Source organism: Ostrea edulis, chromosome 3, assembly GCF_947568905.1.
Source record: "Ostrea edulis chromosome 3, xbOstEdul1.1, whole genome shotgun sequence".
In the NCBI taxonomy this organism is placed as follows: Eukaryota; Metazoa; Mollusca; class Bivalvia; order Ostreida; family Ostreidae; genus Ostrea; species Ostrea edulis.
In genome coordinates this window covers 25,743,681-25,758,394 of record NC_079166.1, presented here as the reverse complement: position 1 = coordinate 25,758,394, position 14,714 = coordinate 25,743,681, and the positions used below count along the sequence as shown (strand labels likewise).

The window sequence follows — 14,714 nt, the reverse complement described above, 5'->3', positions numbered from 1 at the left end:
ACTGAATAGGTCAGATTTGTTTTGCCATAAAAATTGTATATACAAGATATGAAAGCCCTAGCTTAAATAGTTCAAGAGATATCTTTAAAGAATTTTCCTTTATATCAGCTAGCATATAAAACTTTGACCCCCTATTGTTACCACACCATAACTCCCGGGGAAATGATTTTAACAAACTTGAATATGCACTATGTCAAGAAGGTTTAATGTAAATTTGTGTGCTTCATACTAAATTTGAAAAGAATTTCGTTATTTGAATCGTAGATTGATTGCTGTGCGGTATCTTCATCTTTCAGTTATAGAATTTAGTTAAAAATGTTCAATTGTTAATGTCGACGGACTACAACAGATGCAGATCAATAGCAATATGTCATCTGAGTTTACTCAAGTGACCTAAAATTGTATAATTTTTCTAAAGCTTTTGAAAATTGATAATGCTATAAAAGCCTAGTCTGATCCCTTACACTCCATTTCAATAGTTAAGCGTAAAAACAGACTGGTGGGGATGGGGACCAAACTTAAGAAAGCTGTGAGATTAGTTCAATATTCAAACCTACAGTATTTGAATAATAAGTATTTAACCCAACTGGGATGATTTCATCCAAAATATTTCACTAAAAATATTTGTGAGGATATTAGTTCACACAGACATTATGTTTCAAAATGAGTATGAGTATGGAAATGAACTGGGGTTCAAATTGACTGGCTACTTAACATGGCTACATCAACAAAGAAATTGAAATCACTTGAAGCTGTTTTGGGGTTATATGTGGGTTTAGAAAATATTTGAAAGTATGTTTGGAAACAAGTATAGTGGGAAAATATGTTGGGAATTATTTAATATTAAATTCATGAGACAGAGATGCAGGAATGCAGTGATAGAGGGACTTAAACATGCACTTTTTTTCTCTGCCATAAATTGAAGTTTTTTTTTATAAGGGGTTCATCTGAAGCTCTCTTTTCAAAGAGCTACGGTTCTGCATCTAGTTTTTGAGGAGAAGATTTTAAAAGATTTTCCTTGTATATATTTCACATGTAAAACTTAAATCCCCTATTGTGACCCCCACCCTACCCCTGTGAGCTTTTTACAAACTTGAATATGCACTATATATGAATGTAAAACTTTGATTCTCTATTGTGACCCCACCCTACCCCCAGAGACCATGATTTGCACAAAACAGGAACCTTTCGTGTGAATTCAACTTTCCTGGTCCAGTGGTTCTTGAAAAGGTTTTTTAAATGACCCCACCCTATTTTTGCATTTCCATGATTATTTCCTTTTTGAAGGGTGCATGACCCTTTATATGAACAAACTTGAATACCCTTTATCTATTGATGATGCATACCAAGTTTGATTGAAACTGGCCCAGTGGTTCACTCTGGAGAAGAAAATGAAAATGTGAAAAGTTTATAAACAGACAGACGACAGGCAAAGGTGATCAGAAAAGCTCACTTGAGCCTTTGGCTCAGGTGAGCCAAAAAAGTATACAAACATGTTTAATGTTAAACTTGTTTGTTTTGTTGCTAAACAGCTCCATTGCCAGCATCTACCCTTACTGAGCTTCCAGTGTCAGACCTTGATATCAATCATCATCACTCATTTTGACTATCCAGGCCAAATTAATCTTTTTGCAAGGGTGAGGCCTGGCTGTCCTGTCGAGGTTGAAGTTTGTACTTCCACACTTGGCGACCCAGTGGATTGATCCTATCCAATCCTGTAAACTCTAGGTCTTGTTCTAGGATCTCATCCCATGTCAGCTTTGGTCTACCTATGAAGTTCTTTTCTGTTGATAACGATGCATAACATTCTGACAAATCTGCAAAAATATTTAGAGAAGTGATTAGTAAAAGGTCTTCATAGAAATAGCAATAAATGTATAAATAGATAAAAATCATAATTTCTATTTCTACAAAGTAAGTGTTTATCAAATGATAGGCTGTGTCAAGCTGAATGAGCTAGTTTGTGCAGAACGAACAAAAATTACACCAAACACAGCGACACCTTTTGGAAATTTTATTTTTACAAACTTGAATCTGCACTACAGAGCTGTATGTCAGGAAGCTTTCATGTAAATGTAAACTGCTCTGGCCTAATGGTTCTTGAAAATTCTCTATACTTATTTGAATGTAAAACTTTGATCTCCTATTGTGGCCTCGGCCAACCTTCCCTGGGAGGCATGATTATGACAAACTTGAATCTGCACTATTTCAGGAAGCCTTTACGTAAATTTGTATTTTACTGGCCTTGTTATTTTCCTACTTCTTGTGAAGATTTTCCCTATATATTTGTACATGTAAAACTTTGATCACCTAGTGTGGCCCTATTCTACCCCAGGGGGTCATGATTTGAACAAACTTCAATCTACACTTGTCCGGAAGCTTTCATGTAACTTTCACATCATCTGGCCCAGTGGTTCTTTAGAAGAAGATTTTTAAATGACCCCACCCTATTTTTGCAATTTTGTAATTAGATCTTCCCTTTGAAAGGGGGTGTGGCCCTTTATTTGAACAAACTTGAAAGCCCTTCACCAAGGATGCTTTTTGTCAAGTTAGGTTGAAATTGGCCCAGTGGTTCTTGAGAAGAAGTCAGAAATGTGAAAGTTTACAGACAGACGGACAACAGGGAAAAAGAATGTTCAACTTCAGTGTTACATGAAAATGTACTTCAAAATCACTCAACAACAATTATAATATTGCTGTATGGAAATTTTCTGTCCAAAGAAAACAATGTAAAAAATATGATGTAATCTACACTCTACAGCAACATGTGAGAATAATGAACGTGAAATATATATTCTGAAAAAAAAAACAAGAGATCTTTGTAAAACACATATGCCCCCCATGGTGCAAAATTGAAAAGGGTTATACACACACCTCATTTAATTGATAGTATTATCATCAATTCAAAATATTGAGCAGACAATATCTTCCTATGTCAAGAGTGAATTGACCATGTGACCTAAAATTCAATAGGGGTCATCTACTCCTTATGCTGTACCAGTGTACCAAGTTTGGTACGTGTCAATCAAACAAATAATTCTTAAAATATAGGAGATAATATATTACTATGTCCAAGTCAACTTTTGACTTTTGACCTCAAAATCAATATGGGTCATCCTCTCCTGAAGATGTACCAGTGTACTAAATTTGATGTCTGTCAAGTAAAAGGGTTATCAAGATATTGAGTGGACAGTATATTACTATGTCCAGTTTGACCCTTGACCTTTGACCATGTGACCTCAAAATCAATAGGGGTCATCTTCTCCTGAATATACACCAGTGTACTATTTAAAGTTTGATGTCTGTCAAGCAAAGGGTTCTGAAGATATTGAGCAGACAGTATATTCCAATGTCCAGGTTGACCCTTGATCTTTAAACATGTGACCTCAAAATCAATAGGGATCATCTTCTCCTGAAGATGTACCAGTGTAACAAGTTTGATGTCTGTCAGGCAAAGGGTTCTCAAGATATTAAACGGACAATATATTCCTATGTCCAGTGTGACCCTTGACCTTTGACCATGTGACCTCAAAATCAATAGGGGTCATCTTCTCCTGAAGACGTATCAGTGTACCAAGTTTGATGTCTGTCAAGAAGAGGGTTCTCAAGATACTGAGCAGACATTATATTCCTATGTCCAGTTTACCCTTGATCTTTGACCATGTGACCTCAAAATCAATAGGGGTCATCTTCTCCTGAAGACGTACTAGTGTAACAAGTTTGATGTCTGTCAAGCAAAGGGTTCTCAAGATATTGAACGGACAATATATTCCTATGTCCAGTGTGACCTTTGACCGTGTGACCTCAAAATCAATAGGGGTCATCTTCTCCTGAAGACATATCAGTGTACTAAGTTTGATGTCTGTCAAGAAAAGGGTTCTCAATATATTGAACGGACAGTATATTCCTATGTCCAGTTGACCCTTGACCTTTGACCATGTGACCTCAAAATCAATAGGGGTCATCTTCTCCTGAAGACGTACTAGTGTACCAAGTTTGATGTCTGTCAAGCAAAGGGTTCTCAAGATATTGAATGGACAGTATATTCCCATGCCCAGTTTGACCCTTGACCTTTGACCATATGACCTTAAAATCAATAGGGGTCATCTACTCCTTAGGATGTACCAGTGTGCCAAGTTTGATGTCTTTCAAGCAAAGGGTTCTCAAGATATTGAGCGGACATTATATTCCTATGTCCAGAGTAGATTGACCCTTGACCTTTGACCTTTTGACCTGAAAAACAATAAGGATCCTCTTCTACTCATAACTAACCAGGGTTTGACACTAAGGCACGTCCAACCGACCGAGTCTACTAAATGATAGGTCCGGTCGGGTAAAATGTCGATTTACTAGTCCGACTGGTCATGTTGAAAAAATAAACAAGAAACTTTATTTTAAACCATAAGATATCTTATTTTTAACTTTAAAAAATAACTGTAAAGAGTTTGCGAGCAATTTTGAACCGTGTGATGACAAAATCTCTATTTTTAGTTCGAATACATAGTCGCTGTCGGAAGTGATGTTTTACGACATTTACTCTTTGTTAATGGGTGTAAAGTTATATTTCGGATAAATATATATAAACTGAATTTATTTTCATTTGAAAAAAAACCCAGTTTATTTTAATTGAATATAAGAAAGTGTCTATCACAGGGATCGAAATTAACTTTTTTCACCACTAGCAAATTTTAGCTAGTGGATTATTTTCCAACTAGCAAAATTGAGCTTTTACTAGCATTTTTCAATCGATTACTGTTTTACATGAATTTAAGAAAACAAGCATGTCTCTTTATCAAAATTTTGGGAAAATCTTTTAAAATCTCCTTTAAAGTGCAATAATAAAAATAAGATTGCGAATTCTTTCATTTAAAATTCAATGAATTATCAGACAACATACATGGTGCGGGTCATATGGTACACTTGTGCGGCGTACTCGCTGTCCAGAGATCTACCACCTATTAACAGCATCATGTGGATTGAAATCTTGAAGACTGTTTCCGCCAATTTAAACTATATGTTCAAAACTTTTGGAAATTTCATCTAAAAAAATTCTAGTTGAAAAGAAAACCCCACGAACTCGAAGTGTTTGACTATAGAGTACAGAAGGACACCGCGTGAAATGGTGACACACTGTCATGTGTTGTTTTATATAGACACGGACGAGATCAATATGCTTGCTATTTAAATCAGACGTCTCTGAGACATCCGAAGTGTGTATGAAGTAGGCCATCAACTGAGATGACCTTGGCCTTAGTTATTTATTCGATCCACGTTTACTTTTTCAATACTTGTATATCATTCTGTAAAGAGTTTCTATGCACAAGACAAGATTATTGTAAACTTCAAAGTACAGCCAATAAACCGAGAAAATCCGGGAAAAAGATTGGGGTTTTTTCACTCGCAAAAAGTTGCGATCACTTGTGATTTTTTACTCGCAAATTCAATTTTTAACTCGCATTTAGCGAGTATTTCCCCTTAATTTCGTTGCCTGTATCAAATGAATAAATTAAATCGTTAATAGCCATTTTTCGTTGTTGACACATGTGCGGGAATGTCTCGACTTCTCGTCCTCAAGGAAGGATGTTCCGAGAAAAAAAAAGGAGTAGATTGGGAAGTTTGAAAATAAAAGCACCAAATTGAATGACGAGACTAAAGATGTTTTTGAGACAATTAAGTACGTTTTAGTTTAAACTTAACGTTTGTCATTGAATTAAGTACTTAAATATGGAGAAACCATCAGGGTTTCTTTTCTCTGGAAAGTTGGTCAGGGCTAGTGGATGTAAGGTCAGGTCTAGTAAATATTATTTGAAGTAGCCCGACTGGTCTAGTGCTCAAGAAAGTAAATGTCAAACCCTGCTAACCCACATATGAAATATCATTATCATCAAGTGAATGGTTCTCAAGATATTGAGCGGACAACACATGGTCTACAGACCGACCGACAGACCGACCAACAGGTGCAAAACAATATGCCCCCTCTTTTTCAAAGGGGGGCATAAAAATAAACTCCAACCACCTGCCCATTTTTATTTCCAAACAAAGATGAAAATCTAAAAAATAATTTTATGACTAGGCCAAAATAAAACATGTGTTTGTTTCAGGTCGCCTGCCCGACCCTAAATATATCCACCGACCCTATTAATTTTTTTCAATTTTCCGATTTCAATTCATCGATATACGAACTATTACCCGAAATGCCAAGACATCTATAATTGTAATATTAAAACTCCATCACATACTGTGTATTTTGTCAATTAAACATTGTGCTCTGAACCCATTTTTTATCTGTTAAACACATTATATTACAACTTTAACTATAAAATTTTCATTGATTCGAAGGCACTTATTTATTTTTATAAAAAAAAATATTTAAAAAAAAATAAAATAAACCTACCTACCAACCCTTTTTTTAAAAATCAGAGGCGACCAAAAACAAAAATTTTTTTTTTGGCCCTATGTGGCCTAAAATATTTTGTATACTTACTAATTTCAAAACTCGAAAGGAAATGTTATCCATGTGAAGCCATCGTGCTCTGTTCATCCTCTGGGGAAGACAATTAATTCTTTGATTTGCAGTTTGTGTCATGACTACACCATGATATCTTCTAATCTCGTCATACTATCAGAAAGTAATTTTGGCAGTTGGCAAGTGTATCAATGGTGTTACTTCTTCATGGTCAGATCTTCTATACTGTGTCATATTCAGCATAAAGTAACAATTAAGGGCTATCATCTAGTTCTGAAGTACTGAGGAAGGGCTGTTTTTCTCAACACATAGCCTTTCTTCTGATATTCTTAGGGATACTTTATTCATCTTTTAATTACATTTCCTTCTTGGAGATTAAAAGTTGAAGACCACTGAAAGAAAAAGAAGTGATTTAATGAATTCCATGTAGTTTATCGAATGTGCTGACCAGAATATTATCTAACTGTAGCCCCCCCCCCCCCCCCTCCCCCCACCAAGCATGCAATGTCATACATGTATCTGAAATCAATACTTATAAAAATTAATTAAAATTAAAATCTTCAAATATACAATCTTGTTACACATCTCCTATATTTTTCACTTATGATAACTCTGAATTTTTAATAAGTGCGTCCTTTTGTTAAATAAATTGCACCGCCATGGCACATGATACGCCCGTCACATATTGTTAACAGTATAGATAGTACCCATTAAAACATTTTTTTTTATATCACCTTAATTAAATGTCACAGTGACCTTAAAGTAGGATGCGACACACCTTCTACCTAAGATGCATTAGTTGACCAATTTTGGTGATTCTAGGTCTAATAGTTTTCAAGTTATGAGCCGGACAAGTTTTTGCCATATATGGCCATATCTTCTTAATGAAAAGTCACAGTGACCTGGTTTTAATGTGCGACACACCTTCTACCCAAGATGTATCTACAGACAAAGTTTGATGATTCTAGGCCTTGTAGTATTTCAGTTACGAGTCGGACACGAAAAAGCTAACAGACGGACAAGTTTTTGCCATATATGGCCATATCTTCTTAATGAAAAGTCACAGTGACCTGGTTTTAATGTGCAACACACCTTCTACCCAAGATGTATCTACAGACAAAGTTTGATGATTCTAGGCCTTGTAGTATTTAAGTTACGGGTCGGACACGAAAAAGCTAACAGACGGACGGACAGACACGCCATACCATAATACGTCCCGTCTTAGGACGGGCGTATAAAAATTGGTCATGGTAGCTCAGTGGTAACACAGTCTTCGACATTAACCAGTGGCCTGATGCCCGAGGCCAGTAAAATCGGGATCGGGCATCTTAAAATATTAAACCCTGGAGTCCGATGGGCCTGTAAATGTTTTCTTATATGTTCTGTATATATTACAAATAAAGCGTGAGATTGACTCAGACTAAATGTCATGACTTAGTAGTCAAATTTCGCATAGAAAAATTATCAACCATGCTGCCTTTTCTGAAGTATAGGGAGGGGGCTCGTCCGGAAAATTAAAAACCACCCAAGCGTATTTCACAATCACAACCATCCGATAAAAAAACCCAAAAAAAACTGTCGTACGAGGAGAAAAAAAACCGAAAATTCATGCCCCATTGGACCGAGGGCAGTGTTCAAAATTAACCATAGACCGAGTATATGTCAAATGGCACTGGTCTATGCCAACTGTAATTGAGATAGACCAAATTGTCTATGCCAATTTTCTAGATTTAAAGCAATAAAGTTATCCAAGAGGGCCTTGCATGGTCAGTCGACGTCTGATAAACATTATGAGGAAAGGATGATATTACAGAAATGGAAAGAAAATACACTTTCTAAGTATATTAGAAGTAAATGAAAATGTTTTAAATTTGTGTTATTATTTTTTCAATGTTGTGGTCTATGCCAATTCGATGAGGTCTAAGTCATCTTATTTTGGCATAGACCTGTGGTCTATACCAAGTTTTAAACCAATTTCGAACACTGCGAGGGTAGGCCTTGGATAACATTTAAAAAATGTTTTGTACGTGGTGTATACAAAACAGAGTTGAACATGAGCTGCTGATGTATCTGCGAGATTAATCAGTCTATGCGAAAGACATCGGACCGTCGGACCTGACCGATGTGCAGTGCCTCAGGTCCGATGCATCATTTTTTACACCGGACCGGAATGTCAGATGTCTCAATGTCCGGTTTTGAGCTTTACTATCTTGATGCGGAGTTTGTTATAAGTAAAAAAAATAGCACACATCCAAATACGTAAATGAATTGATTAAAACCGCATGGACTGTCTAAAGTATTATACGGGAAGGATTCCTGGAATAGTATTACTAGTATAATAAATAAGATTCCCTTGGTTTTGCATTTTCACGTGTTTCACTTTTTTACATTAGGTTTTTCGGTCTGACAAAATTTGGTTCAGTCCGGTGTGTTCATTGATTACACTGGACCGAATGTCCTGTGTGGTCCAAAAACTTTCGCATTTACTGGATTAATATGTTGAAAAATAATATAATCCTTTTAATGTCAGTTGTTCTTTAACTATGATCATCTTGACCTGTATTTTTCTACAGTAAAAGAACTGTGCATGTGTCTATAGAGTAGAATCAGCAAATAACAAGAGATCAAATTAGAAAATAAACATTTTGGGCCTGCAAAATATTGTTCGGGCTTGCACAATTATTATACTGGGAGGCCCGAAGGGCCTGTGCTTTACAAAGTTTTTCGTGAAGACTGGTAACAGGATCAAGAAATCATGGTTTCGAGCCATGCTTGTACTTTATTTAGGGTGAAAATGTAGGTAGTGAGGTGAATGCTCCATCATCATATTTAGCATTCAAAAGAGAAAGTTGCTGGTCTTTCAGATGAGACCTTTAAACACCACATGCATGTGTCTAAATGTGTGGCACTTCATACTACTGAAATATTCTCTACAGGTATTATACTAAAATCAAACATACACATACATGTATATTCATATACATGTTAAAAATCTTAATTATCATTTTAGAATTTTCTTCTTCTGACAAAATGATGCGCAAGTACATAAATGGAAGCTATGCCACTATATGTCATGACACTGTACAGCTTGATCAGTTGATACATCACATAAACAGTCACAGATGTAAACAATCAAGAAAAACTCAGTACACAACATCACCCCTTAATTTTGAATTGTAGCTGAAGATCATTCTGCCAAGATCGAAATGCAGCTTGGCAATGATTAGCGAGGGTTATATTATTCTTAAAAAGTAGATTGAAATCAAAAATTAACTGCCAAAGTTATCAGGAGACAATAATCCATACATGGTTCGAATTTCCTCCACTGCCACCTAAAGTGCACGTGTAAACAACGCGTGTGACATGCACCACACCCCGACAGGCTACATTGTAAACAAGTAAAATGCATTCAGAGTAATAGTTTTACATATGATATTCTGTTTGGTTTATAGTCTTAGTAGCTACATACCTATGCGGTACACCTATACCATGTACGTACTGCAAACAGTGCGGCGTAATGTACATTTGCATCCTCGGGGATTTCAACCCGGACAAAGTGGAGCATGCCAATCCGAATACATATATATCTTTCGTTTTTATTTTTGCATTTTATTTATTTATCTATTTATGTCATGGCGTTGGGAAAAAAACTTCAAAGTAGGGAGACAGATGAAAAGGGGGATACGGTCCAATCATCCAAAAAAAAGTCCCGTGTGGAGGGGTGGGGGTGGGGTAGATTCCTAAGGACTTGGCGCATATCTATTTGTTTTTAAATGTGAAATTCTATCCAAAATCAATATGAATTTTTAGTATACAGAGTACATTAACTGCAAAGATTAAATTTTAGAAAAAAACCCAAACAGTTCACGTACTAGATATATCACTTTCATCATCGGAATTTTCAGTAACTCGGGTACTCTGTCGCTTGTACATAACACGATCGGTATGAAACACCATTTAATCAGTCTATCTAATAAAAAACTCATTGTTAATATGCAAAAATTTTCTTTCAACCGTGTTTACTTACCTCAGATGGGCCAACTTCTTTCCCTGGAAAACTCCATTATGATGACATCACAAATTACGTCATTCAAAACAGAGCATGCGCACTTCGAAAGTGTGTAAGCCATGCTCGCAAGGAAAAAAGATGGACGAGTGCTAAATCTTTACACACCTGTTACACACATCTCATAAATCCTGTTAAGTAAACACTTCAGGATTTTGATGGTAGATGAACTATTTAATGATTTTATGCTGATTTTTATAAAAATCCAACTGAACACCACCATTTTCGTGTTCCTTTGACCGACCCCGTGTTGATTTACACGTGTGCCTTCTTATTCACTGGTTCAATTGACAGGGCTTACAAACACACACACACACACACACATCACACACACATTACATACACACACACACACACAGAGCATTACACGTATTTTGCTTTCGACACAAACGCCAATGATACATATACACGGTTACATGTATTATTCCATATCCATACACCTCTTTCGGTTTCAAACTGCATTCAGATTACTGTTTCAAAACGAAAGTACACTATCGTAATTCAATACACGTGAATTTTCGTTATCTTTCAATCTCTTTGTAATATACCTTAATTGATACTGGAGACATTCAATTATCGTAGTTTGAAGAATTTAAATCCAAAAACAGTTTTACCGAATCCAAACATCTAAACATATCAGGTATTCCATAGTACAATACTTCCACGCGCAGCCGCAAACAGTCTAAACCTTGACTTACCCTAATAATTGAAAATCACTCCACAATTTAACACAATATCACTATACCTCAAATAGAAATACAAAATGTTTTTAAAGTCATATTTGTAATAAAACATGTCATTACAGTCATGAATATAACTTGATCGCTTGTTTATTTTGATACCTTTAATAGTGTCTTTATCATTGCTATTTCGGGGGCATTTTTAAAATACAGGTGTATAAACACTGTAGTATCTATAGAGATTTCTATACGTGTGTAGGGTGCATATCTTTTCAGGAGTGGATCTAGAGGGCACCAGCTCCCTACGGCACAAGGCGAAAACAGTAAGTGCCATCCGTAGGGGGGAACCCCTATTCTCTTTAGAGAAGTCGAGAGGCATAGCCTTCATCGACTTCTCTTCGCATGCATTCATAATCGAAATAAATTAATTGATGGGAAAATGTGCACTACTTTAAACTTAAGGAGCACTTTGGTTTTGAGAACTATCTTAATAAAATTAAAAATTTTGATATTAGAAGATATATTTGTAAGTTACGGATATCAGCTTATAAAGTAATGATTGAAGTTGGTAGATATTCTGATATTACTAGGAATGAACGAATATGTAACAAATACAACCTCGGTTCATTAGGTGATGAGATTCATTTTTTGATTAAATGTGAAAAGTTTGTTGATGAAAGAAAATCTTTTTGTGTTGCAATAGAAAAAACAGTTAAAAATTATACTAAACTCAATGATGAACAAAAATTAATTTACATACTATGTTCTGAAGAGTCATCTATTCTAAATATAACTGGAAAATTTATTTTGAACAATATATGACACTGTATTTGTATATAACTATGTGTTATGTAATCACTTCTTTCTTTACTTGTATATGTATATGTACATTATTTGTATGTATTTTCATGCTACCCCTTGAGGGCCCTTGATTGGAAAATAAAATATGTTCTACATGTATGTTCTATGTTCTATTTTGATTCTGGAAAACGTGTAAATGCCGGAGTCGGTGACGGTTTATTCTTCGACCGACGTTTGGACTCAGATGTGCATGGATTTACGCAATAGACAACTTGTTTTCAAACATTCAACAGTAATGCACAAAACTGTCACAAGGAAATCAACACTTACTTGCTTTTAATCCATTTTCAACATGCCCCCTGTCCCGGGTTTACGTTAACTGGTATTGGGAGCTGTCACAATATAGGGGTCCAGTTACGAGAAAAGCAGGCTGACGTAATCAGAGTTGTGATTTAAACCCGGGACAGGGGCATGTTGAAAATGGATTAAAAGCAAGTAAGTTTTGATTTCCGTGTGATGGTTTTGTGTATTGCTGTAAAAATGTTTAAAAACAACTTGTCTATTGCGTAAATCTAGGCACATCTGAGTTGAAACGTCGGTCGAAGCATAAACCGTTGTTGTATAGCAGCCTTTCCCCCATAGTAGCTTTACCCCCAAGAAAAATGGATATATAGTAGATATTCCCCCATAGCAGGGCTACCCCCTCATGTTTTTGGTTTTGATTTTAAAAAAAACCAGATTATGGAAAGTCAATCAGGCTTTGTACAACAAATATTGATATTGCATAGATCTGAGTATCGAAGAGTGTATGTTGCCGATAGTTTGAATGTAGATACATGTATTTTGATAGAGATACATTTTAGAGATATAGTTTACGGTATTACTGATACTAACATACGAAATTATATATAAATTCATAAAAAGCATTTTGTGGAAAACAAAGAGTAAGCCCACTTACAATGTATCAGAATAAATCCTTATGTTCAATGATGTTCTGCAGTCTTAATTGTATCGGTATCTTGAATTAACAAGAGGCCAATAGGCCTTGACGGCCACCTGAGTCCAAGGACTGCATTATGTAACCTCTTTACAAAAGCATTCAGTGTTCAATATCTCAATATATTTTGGCAGATTAATAGACTGAATTTCAGACACCACCATCCCCCTCCAGCAAAGTCTTTCCCCAAAAGTATTACTCGGGTAGACAGCATCTTGATCACCTCATCTTTCATCTTTTTATTTATCTAGTTTTCATATAACATCAAAAGAACTAGACATAAGATTTTAAGCATTATAAACATTAACTCTCTTTGGCCATTTTATCCCCCGCTTCCCCCATCCTGAAACCCTGCAACCTGGGTTACAAAATAAACAATTTTGTTAGATCATGAAATTTAAAATTTTGTTAGAGATTGCCTTGCCTATCATTACTATATGCTCAGTTTGTCTGTTATTTGCCTAGTAGTGGAGAAGATGTTTGAAGGAATTGTCACTATATGACTTTTATAGCCACGTCCTAACACAGGGACCCCTGCCCCGGGGGTCATGACATTTACAATTTTGTTAGAGACTTTCTGTCTCATCATTACTATATATTCAGTTAGTCTGCTATATGCCTAGGAGTAGAGAAGATTTTTAAAGAAGTGCATAAATTTTACAGTTTTTACCCCCAACATCAAGGCCCATCGGGATGGTGGGTCATGAAATTACATTTTCTGGTTCCCTTCTCCTACAGATGTTTCATATCAAATTGGGTAAAAATTGGTCCAGTAGTGTTTGAGAACATGTTAACGCTGGACGGACTATGGACAATGGACGACGACTGACGCAGACCAATAGCAATAGGTCACATGAGTGACCCAGGTGACCTAAAAATGTTTATTATAAATGGTATTTATAAGATGTTATACTGAGTTCATTTAAGACTTTAAACTGTATCGGAGAACAGTGACGTAATTTATGTTCCAAAAACGGCTCTTCAAGTAGCAAAGTATTAGCATTTTACAAGGAGACAAAATAGGAAGAAAATTAGTGAATGTCTTATATTCACCCTTAGATGAATATTTATAGGATTTTCAGTTGCATTCTAGAAATGAGTTTGAAACATTCAAGAACAGTCGCTTTTTCATTTTATTTGTAAAAGAATATTAACAAAATAAAATCCACAAATCAGAAAGAAACACACATGAATGTATGTGCAGGACTGCAGTTTTAACACTTGAATAATTCTATCCTATAATTTTATAAAATTGTTATATGAGACTTAAAAAGTAACGAGAGGCCCATAAGCAACATTGCTCAACGGAGCAGCAGGTCCTAGTAATAAACAAGCTTGAGCAAAACTATCATTATACTAGTACTTTGATTCAGAAAAAAAAATTCAAAGGTAACAACAAACAATTCATTATTTGATTATTATATCCCCCTGTAGAGGCCCTATGACACTTCATTTAAACATATTTAATCTAAGAATGCTTTGTGCCAAGTTTGGTTGAAATTGGCCCAGGGTTGTGGAGAAGATTTTTAAAAGTCGTCAATGCATTTTTACTATTTCACTGTTATTGTGGCCCTTCATTTAAGTAACATGAATCCCCATTACCCCAGGTAGCTTTGTGCCAAGTTTGGTTGAAATTCGTCCAGTGGTTCTGGAGAAGAAGTCGAAAATGTGGAAAGGTTGTAGAGGGACAGACGACGGACAAGA

The 14,714-nt window shown here is 35.7% G+C and overlaps 1 protein-coding gene and 1 long non-coding RNA gene across 2 annotated transcripts in view; both read right to left on the bottom strand.

The window, feature by feature from the left end:
• LOC130053300 (uncharacterized) overlaps positions 1–14,714 on the bottom strand; it is a 56,900-nt gene that overhangs the window by 28,492 nt on the left and 13,694 nt on the right. The window lies entirely within an intron of this gene.
• LOC130053303 (uncharacterized) lies at positions 291–7,059 on the bottom strand. The gene is made up of 2 exons (XR_008801845.1): positions 6,485–7,059; positions 291–1,817 (listed from the first exon to the last, which is right to left on the bottom strand). It is a non-coding gene; the product is annotated as an uncharacterized LOC130053303 (long non-coding RNA).